At 37.0% G+C, this 25,501-nt stretch overlaps 1 protein-coding gene across 1 annotated transcript in view; it reads left to right on the top strand.

Annotated features, from left to right (window-relative positions):
- The first annotated feature begins 6,943 nt into the window (after positions 1-6,943).
- LOC103476895 (zinc finger matrin-type protein 4) overlaps positions 6,944-25,501 on the top strand; it is a 68,136-nt gene continuing 49,578 nt past the window's right edge. Inside the window, exon 1 of the mRNA XM_008429624.2 lies at positions 6,944-7,735. The gene's annotated coding sequence lies outside the window, so the exon portion shown is untranslated. The remainder of the gene's footprint in view (positions 7,736-25,501) is intronic.

Here is a 25,501-nt window from a genome sequence, read left to right as displayed (position 1 = left end):
TGTCAATTAGTGAGGATTTCGATTAGACATCGAAATTCTCACTAAAGAAAAACTAGCAGCTCTATAAAAAAGAAAACCCTGCACACATGCAAGAAAACGTATGAAAAAATACAAATTTAATTAAACAGCCTGTGTGGGTTTTCTTTCAGGAGAAAGGCTACATTTACAGGTAAGGCACTATTGTCACACAGACCACTCTCAAAACATCATTGATTGAAAAGCAGTTTTTTGTTGCTATTTTTTTTTCCTGAAATTGGACAGATCTTCACCTACGTAAATCCAGGCAGAGAGCTGCTGAAATCCGACTTCTCGCTTACAGCTTTAGGAAAATGTCACGGTTGAAGTTCATGTGTCAAATGGCTCCAGAGAGATTGTCGACAGATGATGAAATTTAAATCACATCCCCGAAGACATTTAGAGATGGCCTGAATTTGTTCATGATCTGCACTGTGCCAACAATGCGAAACACTAAGAATACATATCGATCTGTTTTACAGCACTTTTCTTTTTTTTCTTTTCTGCGTTGCAGCTTTCTAACAGTAGACTGGCTTTGGCAGTCGCAACTATTCTGAAAGCAATTGTCGATCCTGAAATTTAATTACACCCAGTATCCTTGCTACCTCCCACTGTTCAGCTCTCTGCCTTCAACAAACTCATGAAGATAATTTATCTTCTTTGCACCAGGGCACCTGACAGCCAAAAGAGCAACAGATTCATTTCATGGACCCACAATCAGCAGGTGATGCTTTTGAAATTTGGCCACAGTGCAAGTTGTATTTGAAGACTTGCTTCACCACTTTGCAAAACGTTTAACACACAAACACACGCACACACAACATGAGCCCACAACACTCTCTGTCTCCAGACCAATACTGCACTAACCATCCTCGGGCCTGGCTTGGCTGGTGGTTTGATAAATTGGCCCTTTCATCGCATCAGTGTGAATTGTGTCAGTGGATTAGTGTGTGTTTGAATCTGGGCGTGCATACATATGCATTTGTGTGTGTCCGTCTGGGTATATTGTCTAAGCTGCAAAGTGTTTGGCTTCTTCACAGAGCGCTGCTGTCACAGCCCCTGAAAGCGTATAATAGCCCCCCATTCTCTCGGCATGAATGCACATCCATACACAAGCACAAAAAATGTGGCATTTCAAAACGACCGGGATAATCGAACTGAAAAAAATTATAAAAAGGGGCATGGCAATGTCATTCTCTTCAGCTAAGCTCTAAATTTGGTGAACACGGCTGGCTTTACAAACCGGATGCAAATCAACATGAATTTATGCCATTATTTGACAGACTTACAAGTCTTCGGTGACTACATTTTCTTTTGTAGATTGTTCAAAAGATTTTGGCGCACAAGTCAACTCTCCCTTAAAATAACACCTTGCTTTAACACCTTCTGACTTAATTTCAGCATTCAGTCGTCTCATGTTTACACCTACTATATTTTTATGAAGGAATGAGAATCTGTTTCAAAAGTAAGAGAAAGATTAATCTTTGTCTTTAAGTTTCTTTATTCGAAGGCAAAAGCGTTCGAAGACCCGTCTCACTGAGCGCAGTCAGGAGAAGAGCCCTGAACAACACACATCACATCGTTATATAGTCACAGCAAGGCAAAGACCCTCCCAAAGTCTGATGTTATCTCTTCTGCCAGATGGCCACAGAGACACCCTGATCCCCTCCTCATGAACTATCTCACACCTCTTGGAGGAGATGATTTTATGGCAGGATGGAGATCTGATAAGGATTTCAGGAGGAACTTCTAACACTTCTTTGTCAGTTCATGGGGTCAGGTCAAACAGAGTACAAACTACATTCCACACATCAGTCCTTTAAGACAATTATCAGATCAAGCATTTTACCCAAGATATCTTCAGATCTCATGGCTGCGGAAACATCTAAACATTATCTGCAAACTTATTTAATGGAAAAACACATCTTACAGAAATACAAAATACAGCAGATATAATCAGTAAATAAATGGTAAAAAGTATCATCAGTTCCATCAAGACTGAAGTAAGACTAAAAACAAAATTTTCTATCACAATACTGAACTTGATCAACAAGAAATAAAGTTCACCTGTCCTGGTTGGGTGGTCCCAACACTTGTCATGATCATACATTTTATTTACAAGAGCAATTCAGGTCATTTTACACAACAATAGAAGAAACAAAGAGTAGAAAATGAGCGTAGTTAAAATTAAGAGAGTGAATGCTATCCTAGTAGGTGAGTTTTGAGTGTGTATTTAAAGAAGAGGGTCAATATTGTACATTTCTTTGTAAGGAGTTAGATTTGCTTCTCATCAGCCAAGTAAAATATCCCTAGAGTCACTTTTCTATTAATGGAACAGGGATTTTAATCAATTTTAATGTTGAATAGTTCCAAGAGTCATTTTTCCCCCCAAAACTATCAGTTGCCTGGTTTAAATATGAAGATGGAGATGAATTACATTTTTCAGCATTACTGTGAGGCCAAACTCAAAGCTTCACCAGAGGGAAATTTAAGGCTTATAATTGCCAGCCAGAGCTGATAACTAAATATAACAGGTAATTCTGGTCTCACCTGAAGAGTGGAATGAACAGGAAATGACCTCCGGCTCTGATAAGGCTGCCAAACAAATACAAAGTAATGAGGACAAATGTACTTGTTGGGATGTGGGATGCAGACTAGCAAAGACTGAATACTAAAATGTAATCAAAATGTGCTTTAGCCAAGTATTAGTTTAAGAGTGTAAACACTTACCCACCCAAGTTGTTGCCATGTTTTATTTACTTCTTTATTATTATGACTCTTAAAGGTTTTGGAATGATTTATCATGGCTTCACTTTTTACATCAGTAACATGGAGAATATTGTTAGCTTTGCAACAACTTCTGGCACACATCCAGCTGAAGCAGTTTAAGTAACCTTTTGTTAAGTTCCTGAAAATGTAAGTTTTATCATAAGACTTGTATATAATATTTATTAATTTATGTTCTAAATTGTAATCAACTGATTACAATCATCATACTTTATTGTCATAAAATGATTATGCTCTAAAACAGATGCATAGCATTAGCAGACATGTCATGTCAACATAACTTGAGGTTTTATATTGTTACTACCTTTTCTTTTGTCAAAAAATAATAATGGCAACTGAATTTTAATGAGCGTGTGTAGAAAATGTGAGCGTGAGCCATGATGTGAAGCACCATGGGAAGGGATAGCCATCTCCTGTGAAAAGTGTTGTGCAGATAACTAGCATCATTTTTAGTTAGACAAACTATATTCTTAGATATACTCCAACATACTAGACAAATAAATGTAAATATGCCGACTGCGAAAAAAACATACATACACAAATATACCAAACAGGCATAAACCCATGTCAACAATGCAGAGAAGCACTATAAATTGGCCAATTTGACCAAACTATCAGCCTTAGGAGGGCAGAGGATGTTCAATGACAGCATTGGGTTCAAAGAACCGGACATTATGCAGAACTGTCTTTCATGTACAACTTCCACCAGGGGTGTTTAACTGTACATTTTATGAAGTGGATGTATTTTGCATGAGTTTAATTGTGACTTTTTGAACCTTTGTACTTTTTCTACCATATCACTGTTAGGTACGTAATGATACCCCCTTCTTTTGATCAGTTCATGAAAAACTGCAGTGCTTTTAAATGCTTTCAGACAAATTTTCTTTTAATCACATAATTAAACTTTACAAATAATTCCAGAAATAAAGATTTTCAGTGACAAGTGGTCATGTTAAAGATGAGCTTGACTGGTATATTCATTAAGTCTACTAAAAAACTAAGGAAAACCTTATTGTATAGACTTGCTTTTAAGACAGTTGATATGTGAGAATGATTCACTAAAAAGCTCTAATAGTCATTTTTGTTACTGTTTTGGCCATTTCTGACCTGACTTTTGCAGGTGTGCAAAGGAACCTTCTTTCAAATGACACTTAGTACTATTTTTCCAACTGTAAGCAAAAGGACATTTTTCTTAATCCACTTTGACTAATAACTTGAAGTATTTTATAATAACCTTTTGTAAGGAAATGCAGTTATGTGACTCATTAAATGGAATCTGTCAGCACAATGTTGCTCAGACTCTGGGAAGATAGTGTAATATGAATTCGTCTGGAAATATTACATTAAATTATTCATGAGATTTGAGCATTTTTATAGATTACTCCACAAATATACTTTAGCATGGGTATAACACTGAAATACGAAAGGATGAATGTGAAGTGAGCAGTGGTGGAGAAAGTACTCAAAAAATGTACTTAAGTAAAAGTACAAATACACAGACAAAAATGTACTCAAGTAAAAGTCAAAGTACCACATTAACATTTTACTTAAGTAAAAGTAAAAAAGTACTGGTTTTTAAAAATACTTAAGTATTAAAAGTCGAAGTACTTGCTGAATGCATTACCTAATCACTAATATGATTAAGTGTACCRATCATATGATCATATGCCACAGATAAAACATGTTTTTATTGCGTTTATTCTGTAACATAGTTTAGACTTAGATATRTGATTCTATGCATCRTAATTTCAGGGATGGAAACATCTCATCTCCTGTCCTAACATAACATGAACTTCACTTTTTTTGCCACACATTTATTTTGAAAGAAATCCAACTGGCAGAGGAGGACATGGAACCAAGGAGCCACATAGCAGAGTTGTAGTCTGGACCACTGAACCCAAGACCAAATCAAAACCAGCACCCCATGCTACATGACAATAAAATTTAGTGCACCTATCAAAACTGCTTCTCAAATTGATCTGAAAGATTCACTTTCCACCTACATATTAAATGCTTAGAGCTTAAATAAATTTAACCAGTATCAATTCAAACTCTTCTTCATTCTGTTTTGCTTTCATCTCTGTGCCACAATACACAGGTCTCCTGCCATCCCTAAAGAAATAATGCCCTGTGCGGTTGCCTATATTGCCAATGTCAGAAATAATAATTGTCTGCACTATTAAACATAGCAATTAACAACGCTCAACTATGAACACTGTCCAAGGCCCAATAAGCAAGAAGTAACCAAGCAGGAGGAGCACCGTGACTGTTCTCATCCTCCCTCCTGCTGCAATGTCTGCCACCATGACAGGTGACGAAAACAAAGAGCAATGAGCATGCTCTGCGTTCTTACGTTCTTGTTTTATTTATTCACCAATTAAATATAAAGATATTTTAATGAAATAAAATAGCTACTGCAGTGTACTCAGAGCTTTACAAGAACAAAGAACGGCTCTCAGTGAGGCTTCAGTACTATAGGACTTAGTCAAGATCCGTCCAGAAGAATCGGATCGTCCATGAATGTCATATTACAATATTGCACTTTGGTCACAGCGTTGTCCCATATCTGCGACATGTCAGTCATCGCAGATGCAACATGTGTCTCAGTCAATACAATTAGCTTTGCTAGCATCACGTCCACAGATCTTACCTTTCTTTAAGCTTTCCTTCCAAGTGACGTTAAAAATTGGACCAAGTCCCCACCGTCTGTGAAAGCGAAGCGCTGCTGATTTTACATGTCGCCATATCTATGATTTATGCAGCGCTTCCGTACTGTTATATTACTGAGGCTCAGAGGAAACCACTGCGCATGTCTTGGAGCTCCGCGTGCGAGTAAAGGTGGAGGAGATGGGTGACAACAGACACTAAGTCACGTTATTGCTCGGATTTTACGGCGCCACCTTAAGACCCTGAACTTCACATTTTAACGGGGGAAAAAAAACACAATGCGACTTGGATGTAACGAGTAACGCGACAGTTTTGTAGAAATGTAGTGAAGTAGAAAGTACAGATACTTACTGTAAAATGTAGTGGAGTAAAAGTAGAAAGTCCCCATTATTAAATCTACTTAAGTAAAGTACAGATACACGAAAATTGTACTTAAGTACAGTAACGAAGTACTTGTACTTCGTTACTTCCCACCACTGGAAATGAGTAGGTTTGGAATTGAGGTACAAATTCGGTCAAGAGGTGGGGCTGATGCAGAGCATCATAAAAAGTTACTTCTGAAATCTGATGGAAAAGGTTAATTGCTTAAACTGCCTGGTAATATTGCTATATCCGTTTTCTTTCTGATGACATGTCTTGCTGGACCAAAGAGATTCTTAAGCAAATACCTGCAATGCAATGTAATGTTTTGATTAAGATTTTTTTATGCCACTGACACTAGTGTTTCAAAGAGCAAAACTCAGTATACATTTGCATAATAGTTTTTAATATATAGACGCACTGCAAACATTGGCTGGATTGTCAGGTACGGTGCTAAGTTGGTTCAGATATTTCTTATCAAACATGGACAACTTTGTGGCATTTGGCAAATCTAATAATGTCAAGAAACCTTTATATAATATTTACAAAGTTAAGCTGTACCCCTAGCTCAGATTGTGTCTTTTATGTCAAGACACCAAACCATAGATATACTGATAAAACAACCTTTTATTTCGATACCAGCACATGACCAGAGTCCCTTTCTGTCATTAGATAAATGTGTGATTATATTCCAACCACTCTGAAGCTCAGAACTGTTTTTTTTTTAAAAACCCAGTGCTCTGAAGCTCACAATGGTCTGAGATCTAAATATTTTTCTCAGAGTTGTTGAAGCATGAACCATCTGGACTCCTAAACTTATCAGAAACCTGGTTACTCACCATTTCAGGTACCAGAATTACCCCTGAATTTGAGAAAATATGAAAAATCCAAAATCTGAAAACCAGACTGTTCATTTGTATCATGTCGTGCCTATTTATTTGTGTTACTTAGAATTATTTAGTAATGCATAGGCTATATTATTCTAAATGTAATTATCTTTCCCTTTTCCTTTGATTTTGTCTCCGTGTGTGCAACTTCAGTCTTGTGTGCGTGAATGGCGCGCAAATGAGCCCCTTACCTTACCCAAACCCTGACAAAGTGTCACCAAGATGTGTTGCTATCGCCTACACCTGCTGCACTTTAGCGTCTGCTTTGCCACAATAGCCAAGGTTTAGGAAATACGGGAAAGTAACAGCGGGAGTCCGTGACAAACACTAGAAACGCAAAATTCTACCTCGGTGTCAGGTTATCGCTGGGAATGTTAGGCGATTTTTTTCCTTTCTGTTCATATGAGCTGTTATTGACGTGGGTGAACCAAGCGGAGACCCGCTCCGTGGACCGGAGCTCACATTCGCTCACTGAACAAATCGAGCATTGAGCGTGGACTCTATGTCGCACACGCCGTGTAAGCCGAGAGCGCTTTGTGTCTTTCATTCATCCCGGTGAAGGCTGCCGCTTCCCCTCACACTTTCAGCTCGTCCTCCACCTCCTCCTCTCCCCTCACGCCGGGAGAGAACTACTCTCCGTCTGATTTCCGCTGTGGCTTTACGGTCCGAGTTAAGTGGATGATATCAACAGAGCTCGGTGCTCCTCTTATCTCCTGCGCGGTACCGCGGACCACATAAGTCGCCGGGGTGGAGGGGGGGGACAAGCGCATCACGACGTAAAGCAGCGGGAAAAGGAGTTTGTTATTTTTATTATTATTATTATTTTTATTATTATTATTTTCTCAGAAGGCACGACGCGGTTTGAAGCGTGATATACGATAGAAATGTTTATCCGGATGAAGCGGAGTCCCCCTGAGTTCTGACGGATTTTAAGGAACAGGTGCGATACAGGAATACAGACAGGACAGCTGGCGGATGGTTGTCGGTTCCGAGGAGAGACGTCTCTGCCTCTGCGCAAGGTGAGTGATGGACCGCGCTGCCCAATACTGGGAAATACTGACCACCAACAACAGATGAATTATTGACTAGCTTTTGTATTTGACTTTTCACGTATTTCTTGTAGAAAAGCCACACACAAACACAAAAAAAAAAGTTTTGTGGCATCACTTTACAGAAAGACCTTGGAAACTTTGAGCTGTTAGTATATTTAATACATTTGAAGCGGGTAATTCTGCATGTTTCATATGTAGGTTTTAGCAACATGCAATGATGATGGCTCATTTTAAGGGTGTTATATCCCTGAATAGATATAAAATGAACACATGGCACTTTAGTGCCAGAACTGTTTGCCTGCAACTATAGCTTTATATTGCCAGCTCGTCCGGGCTGGCAATATTATTATACTAAACGATGCCTATTAAATAGTTCAATTTAAGGTCTTAGATGGGTTGATCTCTCATCAAAGTATTAAATTTGAGTAATTAGGATAAAAGCCCAAAATAAAGTGCAATATAAGAGAATGAATGGATGAGATGGATCACTTTTAGATGATCAGCATAGATGGTGAGGCAGTTAAACTCTAAAAGTCATCCACTTTTAAGTCAATGTAGAAAGAAAGAATAACTTTGCATTTTTGTCAATGAGGATGTTCCGTTACACAGTGAACAGGCATAACATTATAACCATTATGGGGACCCTGGCTGTGCATTGTTACACCTTTCTGTAAAGATCAACTTCTTCAGCAGTTTAAACTATTGTTTCATTTGATGGTTTGGGCCACACGGACCGGCATTGTTCTCTTCTGTCCCCTCCTTAGACCATTTTTGATCAATTCTGACCACTACTTGGGCACAGCCCACTTGAGGTGTTGTTTTTGAGATGCCCTCTAACTCAATAGATATTCCAGTTCAGTCAAATTGGAATATCGACTGATATTCCAATTCAGTCGATACTCCACTGATATCTTGTTCTCTAGGAACAAGATATCAGAGTGTTCCTAGAGAAACATCAGTAGACCTAACTGTTCCTGCTTCTCACACATCAACTTTGAAGGCATAATGTTTGCTATTGCCAAAAACATTCCACCATCTGTGATGACAATATAATCTGTTGTTCACCACACGTATTAGTTATCTTAATGTGATTGCTGATCAGCACACATCATATTTAATGTCACACACTGACAGTGAAGTGTAACATTAGGAAATGATTTTTTTTTTGTCAATAAAGAACGTGATTAATAGACTAAAAAGATGTGGTAGTTAGGTGATATTCCTAACCTTGCTTTTGCATTTGTTCATTCATAAATTTCTAATATTATGTAATGTAAAATGGATTTGTTTTAATACAAATCTAACCCTGACATCTGCCACTCAGGACTAATATCCATTTAGCATCATACTGGATGTCTGCAAAAGTTAATGCAAGATTGTGCGGGAGTTATTCATCAGGTTGTTGCTAGGTAACCAATGAGTGAGTTAGTTGAGGCCACATACCCTGCTTAGCTGGTCGTTGTGCATTCTTGTTAGTTGAAGTTTTCTTTCCTCTGCCTGCATCACCCAAAATACTATGCAGTTTTTTATCAGAGATCAGGGGAATTATTGAAAATATTGTACGTATTTTCTTATATTGATTACGTGTGTATCACGATGTATGTTGTTATTAACTTATTGCCCAGCCCTACTTAGTCCTCAGATGTTAGTGCTTTTAAAAGTACAAGAAAACTGACACCGAACAAAACTGGAGTCCAAAAAAAATAACTGAAGGAGGAGCACTCTTGAAGAGTTGTTGAACCATCTTCACTTCTTTAACAGGATGGCAGTTCATTGAGCACTGGTGTTTCTGTCCGTGGACATGGGTTTGTTTCTTTAAGGTTGACAGTGGATTGCGAGTGAGTGTGTGTCTTTGTTTGTGTTCTTTTTGTAGGAATGTTCCATAGCAACAGGCAGCGTATCGCCTCATTCTTAGATATATATTTTTCATTCATGGTGTGCTGTGACCTTTCTGCTGACACTGTTGTCTTTGCATGGGTGCATCTTCATGTGTGTTCCCTTGTATGTGTGTGTGAAAAAGAAAGCGAGAAAGACAGAGAGATCTAATCTCATATATCAGTGTGTCAGCCATTTGACCTTTGATAGTATACTTTCATTAATAGCTGCATGATAACTAATTTGTAACCATCATGATATCAAGATATCAGAGTGTTCCTAGAGAAACATCAGTAGACCTTATTTAAAGGGCTTTTTGTGCAAAATGTTTCCCTCAAATATCACACTTTCCTTCATATTAATAGTTAATTATAGTTTTTTGGGGGCAAAATCATCTTTTTGAGAAACAATGCAGAAGAAACACATTCATTTTTAACATGTCATGCCATGGTTGTCATGTCAAGTCAATGTTAGACTAACAACTAGTTGGATATTTTATATCCAGGCAAAGTAAAAAGAGGTCTTTAGAAATTAATTATCTTTGCTCCATTGCTGTCTTTTGAAACTGCCATGTTGCCAGATGTGAGGCAGTAAGGGAAAGAAAGTGATATTTCAGATTACTTAAGAGAAAAGTAACATACTTGTCATTATTTCTTTCACCTTGTCTTCATAGTTGTGCATTACTTTGTCATAGACATTTATACCACCCAATGACATCTATTAAAGATGTAGTTAAACAGGGATGGATAGAAACTTTACGCAGACTGTTTGTGTAGGCTGTTTTACAAGGTCATGCCCTGTTTGGATCACACCTGTGTAGATCTGTTTTTGTGCCAATTTTTGGACCGTGTGTTTGCCTGCAAGGCATAGCAAGTTTATTTATGTAAAAGGCACACAGAAGGCAATTCAATGTGCTTTAGAGAATCTCTGCTGAACACATTAAAATGGCAAAAACACATTAAAAAAAACCCCAACAAAAAACATTTTAAAATCATTCATTATTGACTCTTTTATCAAAAGCTTCCATAAACGATGCTTTAAACCTGATTTAAAGGAGCAAACATCCCAGGTTTTCAGAGTTTGTTCCAGAATGGAGGCACATAGAAAGGAAATACCGCTTCATCTCGTTTCGTTCTGCTCCTGGGAACAGAGTAAGCCGGTCTCTGAAGACCTGAGGGGTCGACGTGGTTCATATTTCACTTGTAACTCCGAATTGTAAAGCAGCTGTAAATACCTGTAAAGGCACCATCACAATAATCCATCCTACTAAAATTTAAAGCATGGTCCAATTTTTCTGTTTTGTTAGGACATTCTATATTCTGGTAAGAGGACAGGACTTATGCAGTTGTTAACAATTACATCTATGCCCAAAACAACAGCAAGTTTTCTTGCTTCTTCTGTGATCTTTAATCCCATTGATACTAGTTTTGCACTAATCTCACATGTTGGGGACCAACAACAATGATTTCTTTCTTATCTGGATCAAGCTTTACGGTGTAGTGATGCATTGTATACCATCGACAAAAGATGGTATGCAACTTTGCAGTCAGTATAAGGCCTGCTCAGCGTGCAGATAAAAAAGCTCAAGCATATTTTGACACGGCTTCACTTGTCTTTACTGCAGGATCCTACCTGCAGTGAGATGTCAAAAAAAGAATTCTCCTTCAGGAAGACCTCGTATAGTTGCAGTAAACCCAGTTATCAATAAAAATCCACCAATTTTCCATTGTCAAAACTCTCATCTGTTTTTGACAGCAGCAGAAACATGCATTTATACACGAACTTAAAGAATTATGTAGTTGCTATTTGTAGCTCTCATGATCCATTTAGTAAAAGTGGGAATATTGCTAATATTGTTTTATTCTCTTTTTTTTCTATTGTAAAAATACATTTAATGCATCTAAAAGCAGATGCCATAAATGACACCGATGAAACCATTTTTGTTGTGCACATATCCCCTGAGAAACAAAATATATACCGTAATTGTCTTTGAGCTGCATTGTACTGCATCTATTTATATTGCTCCTTTATAGTCACACTATCAGACTTGAGTATGGAGTTTATTGTTTAGCATTTGATTTGTCAGTCGAGTCTTTTGTAGTGAAGAACAAGCAGCTTATACATCTCCTTTTTGTAAATGTGAAGAGGAGAAAATGTCATATTGGTCTTTAGCTGGTGGCAGCACTTCAGCACCATAAACAAAGAGAGTGAGGACAGCGGCATGAAGGAGGAATGTTATTAAAACTTATTATTTGTGTCACCTCAGTGGCTCTGGTGTTGTAATTATACACTTGATTTATTGCGCACTTCTAATTTGTGTTTTCAGCATTTATTATAAGGTCAAACTGATCCTTTGTTGGTTGTGTTGAGTACCTCCTGAAAAGTCTGTTTGCATTTTTATCAATATTAGTCTAATCTAGTAGAATGATATGCACTGCACTTTGCAACACAGTGTGATATTGATTATAGATGAGTTTTGTTTGGGGTTAGGAGAATGCATTAACAACAATATTGAACTTTAAAAGTCATTGCTTACTGCAAGTCCTCTGTTTTTGTTGTTGCAACATTGAGTCTTGTGTACAGAGACAAAGTGTCTATATTGCTCAATGCTGTTAGTTTGTTCACAACCTCAGATGGCTGAGCCAATATCTGCAAGTGAGAAAACAAATATTCTTCAACCGAGCTAATTTAGAATGAACAGAAGTGAAACGGAAAAATTGTTCTTTGTTCCGAGGCTAAATTTGAATATTTCTTTTAAAAATCAGAAACACTGCGTCATGTAGAGGAAGTAATCAGCGCATTAACTCCTCTAGAAGGACATAATGCGCTGATCAAGGTGGCGGGTTGCCAGTTTGAACCCGCGCTCTGTCTATCACAGTTGTGTCCTTCGGCAAGAGACTTCGCCCGGCTTACCCACCAGTGGTGATCAGAGGGCCCGATGCAGTAGCTCACCGCCATCAGCATGTGAATGTGTGCATGAATTAAAGTGAATGGATCCTGAGGATGCAGTTCCCTTCAAAAGAGCCGCAAGTCCCACTGCTCGTTGACAGTCAACTCTGGGAGGTGGGGTTATTGCAAAGAAATGTAAATGAGTAGCCTTTGTTAACACCTCCAGGTAGCTGATCAGGTTTGGGGACATCTGACATGAAGCCAAGACAAGATTGCTCTGCCACGCAGAAATGTAACGAAAGTAGAGCAAACTTCCAACAAACAAAATGAGGTTATTAAGGTGAAGATAGTGAGGCTCATGGCATTACCTGAGACATTTGGTGAGGCATTCTTGCTTCATGAGCCAACATTATGGTATAGTTGTGTTGGAATCATTGTTGCGTGATGGTGAGTGGTTACTTAGTGACATAAAGTACGCAAACGAGCAAATCTTTGTCCACAAATCTTACTGTGAGACAAACTGCAACCACCAACAGTTGCTGACAAACCCACTGTTTTCAAACTTTGTGGACCGTTTTCTCCCTGATCTTGCTTCCACTGTGCCAACACTGAAATTACCTAATCTTTTTTTTTTCTTCCTTTTTTCTTTGTGTTTGACATTAAAAAGCTTAGAATTCACACTTTCAGAATCTGTAAAGAGCTCAGAATGCCTCAGGGGAGATTTATGCCTGATCTTCTCATGGCCAGTCACTTATACTTCACTCTGAACTTCAGAAAAAGGTATTCTGCAATCTTCCTGAAAAAAAGAGCGTCTGAATGCTAGATGCCTTCTGTGTTCAGAATGCAGACGGTAATCTGTCCTCAATTGTAAATGTAATAAACGTTTGTTATATTCAATTTTTTACTGCATGTAAACAAATAATCTTATTGTTGTGCACCATGATTGATGCACTGCTTATATAAACTAGACAGCTACGTTCTGAACTCTGATAGAATCTTCAGCATAAATTTTTTTTTGCACAAATTATGAAAGGCCTAGTTTGATTTCTGTCTTTCTGACTATCACAGCCTTTAGAAAGAATATGATAGTTATTCAAGTCAAGAAATGTATTTTTATTCATACATTTATTATTTAAGTGGGCAGATTTTCATCTAGGTAATCAGACTGACACTCAGGATTGGATCTATAAAGGTTTACCAGGGAAAACAGAAACACGCAAACATGTTGAAGCTTGTTTAGAAATGTTCTTTGAATCTAATTGTTATATATTTTTCTTTGAGAGCCAGAATTATAAATCGGAAAATCGTAATAAAATGATGAAAAAACAAGTTGAGATTAATTTAATCAACAAAACAATGTAACTGACCTGAAGTACAGCTGTCTAACAATATGGACCTGAAATCAGAGTTGTTTCTAACGTAATTTTATCAAATCCACAGCACCTTATGGACCTACAGCCCTCTATTGCTGCAGGTTAAGAATCCAAACCTGTGCCGTTTGTTCCTCCGGCGTGAATTATCACAATTAATTATGATATCTTTTATATTTTCACATCAGAACTTGCACAGCAGCTGCACTCTGTAGCTCACATACTAGCTGCCTTTTACTCTTCATTACATGACATGAAAACTGTTAAGACTTAGACCAGGAGTCAAACTCAAGTCTGAAGTATTTTTATTTTTGGCACTTAAATGTGACTCGGGGCAGTGTCTCACTTACCTGATCTGACTGCATTACATACATGAAGCAGTATGCATTATTATGCATACTGTTGTAAAGCTGGCATCAAGTATGATTTGAGATTGTTTAAGTCCACATTTAGGGGGGGGGGGTTGTAGATTTTTTTCCATATGAGCTCTTTCTCTATATGCCCTGTGAAGCTGATCTCCAGTGTCAAGAAAGAGCAGTTTTGTTTCCACTAAATAAATGTATAACTCAAAAACTTGTTTTGAGACTTTCCTGATATTTTATTATCAAATTAGTTTTACATTTTGGCGATTCTGGTTCTTGAGTTCAAATGCTCTATTAGTATTTTAATTCTTTAAATAAATAAAGAAAAAAAAATACTGTTAAATACGGCTTGTGAAGTCACAGAAAACAGGATAGAAACATTTGGGGAAAAAATAGCTTGTATAAAAACAATGCAATTAGTTGCTAATGGAACAGACAGACCCCCACAGTTCTTTTGCTATCCAGCATAGCATCCTCCATATGTTACAGTAACATAAACCCCCCTCATTAAAACTTTGGGTTGCCTTTTGTCTCCCACCATTAACTCAGTTTGCCTAGAAGTCTCTTACTGATAGACACACTGGGTTGGAGATGTGCTCAGTTAAACTCATAGAAGCAACTTTTTTTTCTTCTTGGAATAATAGTCTTTAATCTTTTAAGTAAATATTGTGGCCTGAAGCCATTGATCTTTTATAGATAACATTACCAGCTAATGATGCACAAAGAGAGATTTTCACACATAAAACTGCCAGAGTGCTCTCTTGATTTCAATTTTCATGTAAAATAAGGGAAGACATTACATTAAAAAAAAACAATATGTAGTTAAGGGCTGCACATGGTGGTTTATCCTCTTTGCATTTCTGCACATGTCCAGATTTTTGATTCTCAGCAAAGTAAAAAAAAAAAAAGATTTTCAACTCGTCGGCTACTATGCATGAACAAATAAAATCTTAAGATTTTTACGCTGCAAAGCTAAGGGTAATGATGTTCAGCAAGAGAAAATAAATACTTTTCATCAAGTTCAAAACACCATTATCTAACTTGTACAAGTGAATGGTCTGAGTTGTAATGTGCATAATAATGTGGTGAGAAGTGATGCTCTTCCCCCCCAAGAGTAAATAAGTATTGCCTACTTTATTTCTTATGAATTATCTCTGGCCTAATGGAAACATTTTACCAAGTGAAAAAGAGAAGAAGTGGATCAGGAGGGAAAAAGGCATAGAAGCTGATGAGAAGCATAGTGACCATATGTCAATAATTTGGATTGTCAGTATTAAGAAGTTGAATCTGTAAGAGACTGAATATGAGCACACAGATACAGGAGAGAGCTTAGAAAAAAACTGAAATTAAGGTAGATAATGGATGGCCAAATGTGATCACCTACAACAGCAGGACTTGCAGTGGTTTGCTGGAATGTATCCTCCTCATACGTATCAACATGCCAATGACAAACTGGGCTGATGTCACATAAACAATGGCTGCTACTAATCCGTTCAGGAAAGGATGTATGTTTGTGTCAAAACAATATAGAGTTCTCCATTCTACATTTAGGAGTATTTACATTGTCAAAAATCGTACAACTTATGATCAGGCTATGTTCAAAATCTTTAAAGCGTGGAAAGTTTTTGGCCCACTTGAGTTCGAAAATTGAAAAGCAACTTGATTTAAGAGAGCACACAAAGGGTAAACCTTCCCCAGTTCCACAATTGTTCAGGCTCCCTTATACTTTTATGTATATATTACATGCAATATGTTTTAGTTTAGTGAGCAAACTCTCCTGGGGGACGACAGGATAAAACAAAGAAAGGGGTAAAATTTTATCATGCCAATTTTAAAGTACGGTGGAGGATTTGTGGGCTTGTTTATTTACCAAAGGCTATTCAGACCTTGTTTTAAATGCATATCTGATAACCTTTAGATGAAAATTGGTCATTGCCCATTTTTTCTGGATAATGATTCAGAACACATAGCTATAAATCAAATCAAATCAAATAGCTTAACATATACGAAGCAGGATTTCTGTAGCAGTCGCATCAGTGATTTTGTTAAAAAATAAAATTCAAAATGTAAATGTCATGATTGTGTTGAGATGGAGTTGGATCCAGATGGAGATTATTTCATAAAGATGAAACAAATACAAACTTACAAAAACACTGGAAACACAGAGAGTCAGAGCAAAAAAAACCAAACAGAAGCCAAGTGAAAAGACAGCAGGGTATAACAGGAGGATCCAGCAAGGAATAAGTGCAGGGTTAAAAGGGAGAGAGCAGAAGGCAGACCAAGGAGAGAGAAAAAGAATGCCACCATGGGGCCAGGGAGAGTAAACAGGGCAACTAGGAAAATAACTAACTATAATAAAGAATATTTAAACACAAGAAACAAATAAACATAATTAAACTAGCTAGAACAAGTGATCAAAACTCAAACCCAAGATCCTGACAGTTACTTTTATGAGATTTTCTTTTCTCTCCCAAACGAAATAAATGTGGTCAAATTTAAGGCTGAATTTTTTTAAACATTTACCAACTATCACTGCTATAATTTTTAGCTTAATTTATTTAAAAATATTTTCTTTTTGCACATCTTTGCTACATAGGGTTGCCAGATACTGTGGAGGGTGCTGCAGATTCTTAGTAGGATGTCAGATGAAGGGAAGGCAGCATTCAGAAGGAATACATTTCCAAGAGTGAAACAGGGAAAATGTAATCTGGAACTTCAAAGAGACACCTCACAGTGCTCTTCCTGGATACGGTTCCGTATTATTAACCCCACCTCTTGTTATTCCCGCTTGTGACTCATTAGACAGGTCACTGGCTCACAGGATGGTGTCAGTATTTCATTATCGCTATGCATAATTCGAATGTCAAATCAGGAGAGTAATTCGTTTCAAGTCAGATAGATGGAAGTGCGATGGAAAAAAAGTGAAAGAGAAGAACACAAAGTCCAGTTCGTAGGAGTTTTCTTCCTAATGGAGCAGAAACGAAATGGAGGCAAGAAGGGGAGAGCTCAACGCGAGCTTGTGCAACCAGCTGGTGTTCACTTGTCCTTTTCCATTATTATCTCTGCATCTCTTCCTCTAAAAAGTGGGGCAAAAATTTCCACTAGTATTTTTCATCACACAGACACGTTTTGTTTTCTGTCTATTAAAAAGTTGTTCTTGGGGGTCATAAAAGAACTAAGAGAATATTATCAGCTGGAATGGTGCCACTGAAATTCCCAGCTGAGATGAAATGGCTTACTGCTTTATATACGTACAGTAGGACTCTCATTTAGCGCAAGAGCATCTAGTTTCATATAAATTCTAAGCTGGGCTTAGTGCTTGAGTTTATTTAAAACAACAAAAAGCTTCATCGAGTTCAGCATGAGATATTTAATGACCGGTAGGCTCGAGGCTGTGATTTCGTGGAGAGTGTATAGTTCACATCTATGTTTAATACTTGATTCTGTCTTAAAAGAGAATCTGTATTTTATACTGTCTTTAGATGCTTTAGGCTTTTATGTGCTTGGTAAGACACAATCCATTTCCCTGGTTTAATTTGAGCTTTGCCTTTTCCACATATTAACAATACATCTCCTTGCTTTTACTTATACTGTGAAAATATGTTTGTAATTATATCCCTTGCTTCTTGTTTCAATTTTTCTCAGAAACATGTTGTGTTCTGACCATCAGTTTGATGTCCTGTCCATCATCAAGCCACCAGATGCCCACAACTTGTCTTCTTACTTTTAGTGCACTATAGATTACAGCATATTATTGGGAAAACAGGAGAGATACGGGATGAGAAAGGTGTCATATTCTAACTCCACCTAAGGGCGGAAATTAACAAGAAGGTGTCACAATTCAGAAGGGTTGTTTGTGGGATACTCCAGTGCTCTGATTGGTTCACAATTGTTTCTACTTTATATTGAATATATTTGCAATGTCACTAATTTATTCAAACATATTATTTTTCCAGATGATATTAAGGTGTACTTTTGTGGGAAAAATTGAAAGGTTGAATTGAAATGATAAAATCTTAAAACTTGCTTTGAAATCAACAGATTATTAATGTAAAAAAAATGGTGTTTGTAAATTGAAAAGAAGTTAATGGAGATATGACATTAAAATATATGAAATTGAACGAATAATGGAAAATGCATTTTTAAGGATTGTTGTTGATTGTAAATTAACATGGAAACAACACTGAATATATTTTTAAAACATTGTAAAAACAATAGAAATTTTGCTTTTAAACTTTTTTTAAGTTTAGAAATGTAGTAAATTATAACCTTTTACATATAATTTGCTGTTCACTTATACTTCTTTATATATCCTATTGTGTGGAAATGTGGCGTTACACATGTGAGAAAACAATAATCATGATAGTTTCTAAATGCAAAAATACTCTACTTTTACAAAAACATTTATTTTTGTGGAGGTCATCAAGACCGCACGCAGGGATGTGTGAACAACAAGCAGCACCAGCTGCTCCAACCAGGATAGCAATGAAACTAAAAGCAATCCAGAAATAACTGGCTTGCTTTTAGGTTAGAAGGAAGCCTGTTAATGGCAGTTCAGGTGTGGCTCAATCAGGCTGACAAGCCTTCCACTTTTCTTCCTGCAAAAAAAAAAAATCTAAACAAAAAGAAAGACCAAGATAGAACAACTAGTGGACTGGAAGGGTCATCATGTTGGACTTTGCTGTTTGGCTTGTTGGATTGTACAGGTTGTAGACCTTTGGTGCTGAGTAACTTTTGTTCGTCCCCAGCACTAAATTACCAGTTTGGATATGTTTATTTTTTACTGCATTGAGAAAATGTGCAGCATGAGAGTGACTGAAAACTCTTTCTTGGAGTGCCTGAGTCTAGCCTCTGACTGCATTAGAGTTGAAAGCCCTAAGCACACACATCTTTCTATGTTGCAAATTGTTTCAGAAGAGCAGGAGGAAAGCAACAACCCTCCCCGAAGAGAAAAGCTACTTCATTTTTACTTCAACTGCACCACCTTTAGGAGCTGATGGCCTCAGGCAAGCACTTCAGGCTGTCTAAAATACACTTTCAGATTCAGAAACTCTCATCTAAGCCCATTTGCACTATAAACAGAAAACAAAAACAGAGAGCTTGTTGTTTTAAACAATACTGTTAACTACCGCATTCTTACCATACCCAAAATTGTATGTTCTCATAGGTTTGGTTTTGTTATTTTCACTGATAGTCCACCCCTGATCATGGCACAGTTGATGTAACACAGATTTCATTGTAGATAGACATAACTATTACAAAAAATATTTATATAACAGAGTATGATTTTGGAGTGTTTTTGGCTGCATGATAATCACATCGCCCTACAACGTTATTTATAATGAGTTTCAAACTATGTTCTTTCCTTCTTACACATAAATCATTTACAGTGTGTCCAGAAGGCTAGATTTTCAGTAAAAAAACACTAACAATGTAAGTTTAACAAAGGCAACTGGTTTCCCCCTGCTAATTCAGTGTTGCTCGTCAGTATACATCCAAAAAGTTGCTATTTCAATATTATTATTTTTTTCTTCTTCTTTGTAGTGTGAGGCGCTTCGGGGATCCTGTGTACTATATAAAGCGCTGTACAAGTACAGGCCATTTGCAGAGAAGAAATGACTTCTACTGTAGCAATGTTAATATTTTAATGTGCACATTTATTTTGTGAATAATAAAGATAATTCAAGACTACATTTTAGAAAACCTGAGAAGAATTATTCAAGATTTGATTGTCTATGTTACCCCGATGTCATCATCTGTGTTTCTTTTGGGTTGTAGAAATATATTCATCCTGAGAAGTTAAGCAATGTCTTAGAATGAGAGTTTTAATCATTCTTCTTTAAGGTTACAAAACATACATACATTTTTAAAAGTAAACTAATAAAGTCAAATAATTTGGATCAATAATTTCAAAACCGAGCTGGAAAAGGCAACAGCTTTCCTGATGTTGGAATTCCAGTAGGTAAAGCCTGAGCATCCTTACTTGATGCTCGGGTAAGGAGAATCCAGTAACCTCAAATGCAATACATTTGTCTTGCATATAATTACCTCAGTAAAAACAGCTAATTAGCATCCTGAATATTTACATCTTCACATACCCAGTCCCCAGTCCAGTCAGAAAATCTCCCTTACTGATGACATTACGGCAGTAGTAAAAATAAGGGGCTGGTCCATGACCAGATATTTTCAAAGGGTAGTCCAAGATTAGATAGGCTGGTCCAAGGACAGATTTCAGCCCCAAGCTGATTGCCGGATTATGAACTGGTACCAAAACCAGAGTGCTAATCCCAAATTAACTGCCTTACAGTCAGTGATTCTTTCATGAAAGATCTCTGCAGAGGGAAAAAATAACACAGCAGTGTCTGTAAAATCCAAAACTTCTCATTTTACAGGATTTCCAGCATGTTTATTGTGGCACAAAATCCCTCCTTTTCCCAAATGGGGGATTGGTTTACAACCTATTGGTAAATCAAACAGTTGTTCTAACATGAGAAATTAAGATGACCTTTGTAGATTGGAAGACAATGGGCATCTGCAGCATTACCACTTAGCTGTGGGGTGTAAAAGCAGGAAAGTCTGTGTGAAGCCAACATTCAGTTTCTGTATTATTTGAAATGAAAACAAACAAGCTTGAACTTGAACAAACCATGGGTTTCAAATATTGTAGTCCAGGTTTGAATAGCTCACATGAAGCGGTGCTTATTCTTTCTGAACTCTACATGTGTTCTTTACACCACATAATCAGCTGAAATGTCCTAACACAGATTGTTCAGAGGTTGTTAACAACAGGTCAACATCTCAAGAACTCCTTCCTAAGTAATAGTCTTGAGTACAGCATGAAGCTTAAATAATTCACCTCTATATCCAGGGCTCATGATAATTGCTTAGAGCAGTGGTTCTCAATCCTGTTTCTCAGAATCCACTCTCTTCTATCTTTGATGGCTCCAGCACACCAGATTCAAATGAGTGGATTACCTTCTCAACATGCCATCAAGTGCCAGGTTTCAGAACCACTGGCTTAGATTTCACCAGAGAAGGTCACATGCTGACAGCCACTGGAGTTACTCATATGACAATAAACACCACCATCCAATTTTGTAAGATCTGGCTCATTGAGATACTGCAACAGCCCTGATGACAATAAATACAATCATATAGTGTTGCACCAAAAGTCTTTTATGAGCATAGGTGATATTCCTGTGAATTTTCTTTATTTTTCTGCATGAGTCAGGAGTTATTTGTTCCTCAAACTACAAAATAGAAGGTACCATGACTTGTTCTTGGACCAGAGCAAGTTGATACAGACTTGCATTATTATTTTTTCTTTAAAGTATATTTCCTGGTGTAAGGATTTCTGGATTTATTACTTTTTTATTTCCATCTTTAACAGAAACTGCTGAGACCAACTGTAAGACAACCTTTTTATTACTCAGATTTTATATGGACCTTCTCTTTAAATTACGACCGAGCAACAGATTTTGCACACGCCGATGTAAAATGGCTATTTTTGAAAGAGACTGCTTCGGGAACGATTACATTGCTACTAAAAACCTCCAGAGTGAAATGAACTAAACTAAACTGGCCTCCTCCTGTTGATTCAACTTTAATTATTTATTGTTCTAAAATTATTGCTACACGTAGTTTAAATTAGGTTAAAATAAATCCATGTAACACACACACACATGCACTGGGTTTTCCCTCCCCCATTCCTCTGCACCCTCTTTCCTTTTATCTTCTTCATTATGTTCCCCACTCTCTATCTTTCTATCTTTTCGCTTCGTTGGGCCTGGCATTCCATTAATCTCCCCAACAGATTGGCTCTATTAATTAGTCTACATCTCCCATCTTGTGTCCAATAATCAAAGGTAATAGAGATATTATAAAAGATATAGATATGTCTTGCATCACACTCACTTTTAATTAGCCTGAAGATTAAAAGATAGAGTCGCCTCAGTCTGGCTGACGTCCACGGGCATTGCAAGGTCTTTTTATCGCTGCAACATTTAGGCGCGTGGCATAGTCTGAGGCAAATTTAGTGTGTCAGTTCTGAATATAATCTCTTCTTTAATGCCTCATAGGGCACTTCAACGTGGAGGTAATAATGTGACATTTTCTGAGGATGAAACATGTTTCCAGCTCCTCATCTATGTCTTTTCAGATATGAAAAATGTACCTCACAGGCATGTCAGAGCAACATGCGGAGGTGATGGTGTCCTGCGCTAGATCAAATGCATTTCCTTAGTTTATTCTGTTGTATAAACATGGCACTGAAGTTTGGCACTGTGAAGTTTAAACGGATAATGAAAAATAATGAACAGACACTGTGTCTGGTGGTAATTGAAAGGTCTAAGGTGGGCTAAACAGAAAAGAGCAGATGGATAATAACAACTGCAATTTTAAGCAGTGAGTGCGTGCTCATGAACAAGCAAATACATCAGTTCACATAAATTACACACCAGACTTGTGATGCAGAAGACTTAAAGTCACAAATCTGAGCTCATCACAAAAATTGAGATTTGTTATTCAGAAGAATATATCGCAGTGAAAACTGACCTTCTGAAAACTTAGCTTCTGTGTATTTTGAGCTCCTAAACACTTTACCCTTGTAAAGCCTCTGCTGTGGCTTCCCTGTCGAATGAACCCCATGCTGTTTGATAGCTGATGTTTCTGAATCATTCCCTAAAGACTCATTACTCACCCCAGTCCAGTCAGAGCAGTGCCTCAAGGGGACACATAATGAAGAAAATGGAAAATTGAACACAAGACCCCAGAGTGCACCACTAAACCCTTCCTTATAACATTACCCAGGATAAAAACTAAAGAAAAACACATCTGCCCACTTATTAAGGCCCCACAGTAATGTTTCCCAGCGGCTAGCTCAGGTCTTCATCGTTTTATTTGTTAAGTGTTTCCCTCATATTTGAGCCTTTAGGACATTTTAGAAACTTTTCTCTAAAGAAATTTGCTGATCTTAGTTCAGTTTACGTGAGAGAATGTAGCTCACAAGAGTTAAATGATAACTGATGATCTTTTGTTTAGTTGACGTTTTTAATAAATCCAGGAAATGCTCAAACTACGGCTAACATACTGTCGGCATAATTGCCCAAGTAATTTTTTGGCCAAATTGAGATATCTGCCTAATTTTACTCTCCTATCACTCATGCATCATCCTGCCTTACTACCATTGTCCTTGGATAATCAGAACTCTTGTTAGAGTCCAAAATCACTGTGTGCCTATTTCATCTTTTTGACTTAGGCATTTTTGCCGGTACATTCAGGGATGGCACACCACATGAGAAACAGGGCTCTGCTGGCCACAAACAAAGCCTTAGCTCTTCTCTTTGAGTCATTTGGTAAGCTAGTTCACATTTCTTATACTTTGTAGCCAGTAAATGTAGTTTCAGTCAACCAAAGGGGTTAGGAACTGTGTGTTTAAACTTAATCACATTTCTGCAACAAGGTATGACGAAATAGTAAGAGTTCGCCAACGCTAACAAAATTTTAACAAGAATATTTTGTCTATTTTGTAGTCCAATCAGTCTCTTTACACTTGAAATAATAACAATATCAACAAAGTGTTTTACAACTTGGAGTAGCTGATTAACATTAAAGAGGTTCCATGGAACTGAAGCAGGACCTGAAATAAGGGACAGGGGGAGGAAGTTCAAACCATCTCTTAGGGTTATTTGTACCATTGATCGTAACGGGCAAACATTTTCAAATAAGCCAGATGCTCTGGAACCTCTGGAAATGACTGTGCAAATATTTCTTCATCAAATAAAGAACATTATGGACAACCATAAGCACCCTCCTTATCAGGGTGCTATAAAACAACAGATTGTCTTCAGTCTGAAGCTTCTGCAGAGCTGCAGTAATACAGATTGCTGCAGGAGAGCATCCCTTTTCACAACGATTACTAAGGTTTGATTTTTATACAGGAATGCAAAATGTGTGCTCAGTTTCTGATGTTTGTTTGCAGTACATCATCAGTAAACAGTCCTGATGCAAACACTACACTTCCATTAGTCTGGCATTCAGTGTCATGAATATATAAATGAAACCAAAATCAATGTGTTTACTAAAACAAAAGGTTACATTTTCACCCTTTTTAAAAAAAATAAAACAAAGAAATTTTAGTAATATGCCAGAAATGCTCTTATATCAGTATTTGCAAGACTAGAGGACCGGAGAAAACCAATATGTATAAGAACAAATTTCAAACCCGAGACATATCAATGAGGCAACAGAGCAAACCATTGCAGCATAAAGTTTTTGTGTGGATATGTATAAACAAACAAGTTATGTCTGAAGTTATATTTATTTAATTTTATGCAGTCTTATCCTCAGATGGAAATGAGTTAGTCAAAACATTCAAGTTTATTTCATCGAGTTACATTGCTAGAATCCTTTGGAAGGTAATTAAGGTAATTAAGGTAATTAAGTACCGACAACTTAAACATTACACAAATACAACACAAATCATGCCAATGTAAATTACATTGCTGTGCTACTATAAAATTAGTTCAGTATGTGACTGAGATTTAGACGAGACTATAAAAATAAGCTTGCTCTCCTTTATAAATTATTATTGCTCAGAGCAAAACTAATCTATTTTTACAGAAAAAGTCTTTTGAAACTCATCGTTTCATTTACAAGAGAGACATGTTACATATAGGTCTCTCTTATAAATGGGACCTGTTGCATACATTGCAAAAAATACCATAAAAACAACAATTCAAACTACTTAACACTTTAAATATCAATACTATATTAAAAAAATATATGTTTAAATGATGAATTGCTTTTTTTTTACTTGAATTTATACTTTAAATTTGTTTTATGCTGAAATGATTTCAGTTTATATGAGTGCCCAGAATTTTTTTTTCTTTTTCAGTTTTTTCCTGTCCTGAATTTGACAGAAGTTTGACACAAAGTCAACAAAATAAAAATAAAATGTATTGCTCAACAAAATGCTACAACCAAAGCCTGAGCCTCTGGCTATTTGTTTTTAAAGCTGCAGCCAAAATAACCCACTAGAAGATAATCTGATGGAGAGGATCAACACATTTGGAGCTAAACTTTTGTGATTAATTAGTCACTTTGAGGAAAAACTGTTTTTAAGTTGAGAAATATTCATGCTTAAACAGCTTCCACACACACTGCAATGTTGCCTCATACTTGATTCAGTCGTGCATTTTAATATTGTATATTCATTTCCGTTGCGGTTGGCCATATGT

The sequence above is a fragment of the Poecilia reticulata genome, linkage group LG15 (assembly GCF_000633615.1).
Source record: "Poecilia reticulata strain Guanapo linkage group LG15, Guppy_female_1.0+MT, whole genome shotgun sequence".
Classification (NCBI taxonomy): domain Eukaryota; kingdom Metazoa; phylum Chordata; class Actinopteri; order Cyprinodontiformes; family Poeciliidae; genus Poecilia; species Poecilia reticulata.
This window is presented reverse-complemented; position numbering and strand designations above follow the sequence as displayed.